Here is a 5,755-nt window from a genome sequence, read left to right as displayed (position 1 = left end):
TGTGTGTGTTGGGGGGAAGGGGAATACAAAAAGTCCTTTGTAAGTCCAGCAAGCTGGGTGCCAGGGCTCCCTCAGGAACAGAGCTGACAGGTAACACCTTAACCATGCGAGTGGCCCTCCTCTGGACCCTCTCAATGCTAGCCACATCCCTCTTGAAATGTGGTGCCCAGAACTGGACACAGTACTCCAGCTGTGGCCTTACCAATGCCATATATAGGGGAAGGATCACCTCCCTGGACTTGCTTGTGATGCACATGTAGATGCATGACAAGATGCAGTTATCCTTACTGACCGCTTCCAGACATTGGCGGCTCATGTTCATCCTGGAGTCAACAATGACTCCAAGATCCTTTTCTGCCACTGTGTTGACAAGAAGGGTGTTCCCCAGCCTATAGGTGTGTTGCTGGTTCCTTCTCCCTAGATGCAGTACCCTGCACTTGTCTGTGTTGAATTCCATCCTGTTCTCATCCGGCCACCTCTGTAATCTGTCTAGATCTAGCTGGATTCTGTCCCTCCCCTCCAGCATGCCCACCTCGCCCCACAACTTGGGTGTTGTCAGTGAATTTAGACAGTGTGCATTCTACACCCACATCCAGATTGCTGATAAAGATGTTGAACAGTACAGGCCCCAGAACTGAGCCCTGGGGGATTCCACTGCCCACATCCCTCCAGGTTGAAAATGACTTATCCACCACCACTCTCTGGCTGCAACCATCTAGCCAATTTGCCACCCCTCTAACTGTGTAGGTATCAATGCTGCAGTCACTTAGTTTTTTTAAGAGAATGTGGTGGGAAACCGTGTCAAAGGCCTTCTTAAAGTCCAGGAAGACGACATCCACCACAACACCCTTGTCCAGGGACTTTGTGACCTGATCATAGAAAGAAACCAGGTTAGTCAAGCAGGACCTGCTGTCAGTGAACCCATGTTGGTTGCCCCTGAGCATTACCTCCCCTGCTGGGCCCTTTCAGATGTGCTCCTTGATAATTTTGTCAATGGTCTTCCCAAGAACCGAAGTAAGACTGACTGGACCCACAGAGATGAGGGAGCTGACAGCCAGAGGATTGACCCTGGGAATCTTGACTGGCCTGTGCAGGGCCCAGGGCCCAAAGGGTGAAACAGACCACAGTGGAGACTGCCAGATTGGCCAGGGCTTAGGAGAGGCCAAAGGTCCTTGTGCGGCCACAACCAGGAGAGGAAGGGGTCAAGGGGCATGCAGCATGGGATGACGATGGCTGGTGGGTATGAGAGTTATCTGAGGCCAGAGATGGAGGACTCAGAGGAGAGAGAGACCCTGGGCCAGGAGGCTCAGTGGTTAGTAGCCCGGGGGGGTGTTGGACATCTAGGGGAAGCCCAGAGAGGGGCAAGCAAGATTAGGTAGGCTTGAAGACTGGTTCTGGGTAAGACCTGAAACTGCATCCTGCTGGGGCTAGTTAGATGGTGGAGCTGCCTGTGGCAGGGCAGCCTGTGGGAAATGCCACACATGGGCCATTCCAGGGAAAAGCGAGGATCAAGAGCCTGAAAACCTCAGCTCCCATTGCTTCTCCCTCCAATGGAGGGAGAAGGCTAGGGTAGCACACTCCAACAGAAAAGCACTTGGTGTGGGTCCAGAGGCACAGTGAGAAGCCAGAGAAGACCAGGGACCACACAGGTCCAGTTACCCAGTGAGGGGCCGGAGAGTGGAGTGCAGGGCCACATGGGTCCAAGGGCCTGGAGAGCAGCGGGGAAAGTGAAGAGCTAATAGGGTCCAGGAAAAGGGACCAGAGAGGAGCTGACAGCCTGGGGAGGAACTGGGAGAAAGACAGAGGGGCCTAGAAGTCCAAGGAGTGGTTGGGTGAGACTGAGGGGTTTAAGTTTCCAGAGAGGGGCTGGAGAAGAGACTAAAGGTTCTGGCAACCAGAGTGGGACTGAGAGGCGGAGGGGCCGGAAGACCCAGTGAGGGGCTGTGCCAGCAACTGGTTGAACATCTGTAAAGATGCCATCTGTGAGGCATGGGACATCGTGTAGGGCTAGTACAGAGCCATGTAATTGGCCCACAAGTCCATGATCACAATCTGAGTAGTCATTATATTAAGACCAGGGCAGCCTCCCTATCGATCATTATATTTTCATCGAGACTTGACAGGTGAGACAGGAAGGCACCCTAGGGGCAGAGCAGGCATGGTTACAGGGACACCACAGGAAGTCATGACCACTCCTGCAATCCTGACCATGTGACACCCTGCACACACGGTCTGATGCATGGCAAGTTACCCTGGGCGTGGTAGGGTAGGCTAAGGTGAGTATCTGGCCAGGGTAGGGGAGGCTGGGGCCAGTGTGGCTCTGTTTGGGCGGGCTCTGGTTTTGGGAGATGCATCCTGCCACCATGTGTGCCACCCTGCTTTTTTCTGGTGCAGGTTTTTTGACACTGGGATCTAATTAGCAGTGCAGCAAATGCCCGCATGTGCAGTATATGCAGTTTGCAGCACCACAGACAGGTCTTCAGTGCCACAGATCGCACATGCATCCTCGTCTGCACACATCCATTCGGCATGTCCCACGAGGGGGAATGTGCCACTGCTAGTTGTCCCCAGGGAACACCCCTGTACTTGAGTGACTGAATTCGGTGGGACAGTCCTGAAATGTGAACATAAAGTACTGGTTCCAGGTTGAATGACTCTGGGACAGCATTTGTCCCAGATTCCTAGTATTGTGCAGGGATCTGGGTTTTCCATTCTCTGCAGAAAAACAGGGGAAACTCTGGGTTTCTCCTTGCAAGCTGGCAGACTATCTGGGTGCACCCACCATGGCTCCACTCTGTAAAATAGGGCAGGATGAAGGATTTGCAATGTGTTAAATCGCATCCTTTATAGGAAGTAAAGTTTCGTGTTGGAAAGAGAGTGGTTTGCTTGAAGAGGAATGGCTTGGTGTCAATAAATTCGCAGAGCGGCAAATGCCTGCATGCGTGGTTTGCAGTGCTGCAGACCCGTCTTACCTCACTTTTACTAAGCTCTACCTTTGTTCTAGTGAAGACAAAACCTGAGAATTTCCCTCACATTGCTTTCTGTTGTCTCCATGGCTCTTTGTATACAAGGACAGGCCTGGGCATCACTCAGAGGGGACAGAGTTAAGACTGTGTTGAGTTGTGGTACAGGAGACATTACCTTAACTTCAGAGGACTAAAGTTATTTTACTTGACTCTTTATATTCTCATTTTTAATTATTTAAATAATGAAGCAAATCACATTCTAGAAGGGTACAAGGCACTGGTGGGCATTGTTAACTCCTAAACAAAATTCCCCGGCAGTAAATTACCCTTGTTTTATCAGGAAGTATTAGTAGTGAAGGGGGCAGGATTCAGGGGCAACTGCAAAGGGAGGGAAACAAAGGGTCTTCCCAGGGTGATCTTATTGCCAGTCACTTAACCAGCTGTACCTTCCTTCTGTTTCTTCCATGGCTTCAGGAGGGCTGGAAGGACCAGGAAGAAGATGAAAGTTGATAAGCTCCCTGGGCTGTGAGGAGCACCTCTAGCATTTGGAAGCAACAAGGGAAATGCAATTGGTTGGTTAATGGAGCGGGGAGACATTTGACTCAACTCCCTGCAGAATAGAAAGACTGCAGAGGTTGGAATTTCCCCTTTTATTTCAATGGCATGTTTTCAACTGAACTGGAATATCCCATAGAAATTGGAGATTGTCAAGAGAAATTTGAGAGGTGTGTGCCTACCCATTCATCTCAGTGCATTTTACCTATCCTATTTACCCCATATGAAATTGAGGAATATAATGTTTCATAACAATGTCTGTATCCATGTGTATTTCAAAGCAATTTGAGTATCAAAACAAATCCCTTGAGGTAGATTCTGTGACCAAATGATAATGATCCCAGGTTTTCACAACAAAATACACCACTGTTTCTGTTGGAGAATGCCAGCATTCAAGAGAATCAGGTTATGCACACAGATTTTAGATTATTTTGAACACGACAAAAGGCTCATTTGTGAAGTGCTGTGTATCATTTTCTTGATCAAAAGACCCAAAATTTGTACCACGTACCTCAGCCCCTGTTGCAGGTCTCCAATTTTTAATTCTTTATGCAGTTTTTTAAAATATTAAAATCAGCTACTCACTGGGAGGCTGCATATGAAGAACCCAAAATGATCCCAAAGTTCAACTTGACCCCTAGATTTGATGAGTCATAACCATTCACAAAGCAGTATGAGTATGCATGTGGTGTTTTGGGAACTCTGAAATATTAGTTCTTAAAGAAAAATCTGTGCTCCTTGGGAAAGAGTTTCAAAAGAAGGCTTGTTTTAGCCTCCCACCCAAAGCAGATGGAAGGTGGGAACAAGCACAGCAGAATTCTCAGAAATCTGCTAAGGGCAAGACTGAAACTCACAGTGAATGAGTAAGGCTCTGTTTCAATGGACATCCCTAAACAGGGAAGTCGCTATGGTTTTCAATGTATTGCAAATCATAACTTACATTTGAATTTACAGTATGACAACCATTCCACATTGGCCTTATTTTTCAAAAGTGGCTGGTTATTTTGGCGGTGATTAAATTTTGCACTCCCACTCCTTATCTCCTTAATCACACCTTTGGAGGGTCCTCCTCAAGCCCCCAACTTTCTGTGGAAGTTTCTTGGATCTCTGCCCTTCATCTCCTTCTCTTCTCCTACTGCACCTTTTTATCTGGGGAGTCACATCCACATATACAAATTCAATTACCATTTCTATAATGAGAACTCATAGATCTACCTTTATTTTCCAGGCCTGTCTCTTCCAAGGACTAAAATCTCAGCCTGTCTCTCTGACATCTCCCTCCTGCCTGCCCCCTATGCTTCCTCACCCCAGTGCTTGCCACTCCTTTCCCAATTGCATTCCCCAGAGTGCCTGACCCCCAGCACCACTTATAGTCCATCATGGCTCTGGCTCTGGCCTGGGGCATAGTGCACATGGTTGCTCTGGCTGCCACCCAGCCAGGTGGCAGCGGTTGTGGTGGCAGCAGCTTTGGCACCTGGCCCCAGTCCCAGTCTTGGTACTGGAGTTAGAGCTGGGGCCAAAGCTGCTGACCCCAGAGTCACAGCTGTAGCAGCTTCACTCTCACCCCCAGCCTTGTGCTTGAATCTAAGAAAAGGAGGGCTTCCTTTTCCATATTGAATGGGGAGAAAAATCTCATTTGGGATTTGAGTAAATACAATATTATGGAGATTGACAACTTAACTGGGGATTGGGCAACTTCATACGTCCATCAATGGCACCTCAAAATTAGGACTTCCTAGTCAAAGACTGACAGCTGGAGCGGAAGAAGGGCCAGGGACAGATCATTCTGTGTATGCCATGCTTAAGTACCTTTTTGTTAGCATCCTCTCTTTGCCATTGTGACAGACAGGATAGTGACTAGATGGACCTGTGGCTTAATACACTATAGTATTTTTTTATGTTCTTAGGCTGAACAATATTGTGTCATGGCTTTCTACTGTTTCCCACAACAGTCTTGCAAGCAAGCTAAGAAAGTACAGATTGGAAGAATGGACTATAAGGTGGATAGAAAACTGACTGGATCACTGGGCTCAAAGGGTAGTAATCAATGTCTTGGTGTCTAGTTAGGAGCCAGTATCAAGTGGAGGACTTTCATAGACATTAGTGCTGGAAGGGACCTTGAAAGATCATCGAGTCCAGCCCCCCGCCCAAAGAGCAGGAAGTCAGCTGGGGTCATAGGATCCCAGCAAGATAAGCATCCAATTTACTCTTAAAGGTGTTCAATGTAGGTGCTT

This window comes from Crocodylus porosus, unplaced genomic scaffold, assembly GCF_001723895.1.
Source record: "Crocodylus porosus isolate Cpor-Errol unplaced genomic scaffold, CroPor_comp1, whole genome shotgun sequence".
Taxonomy (NCBI): Eukaryota; Metazoa; Chordata; order Crocodylia; family Crocodylidae; genus Crocodylus; species Crocodylus porosus.
This window is presented reverse-complemented; position numbering follows the sequence as displayed.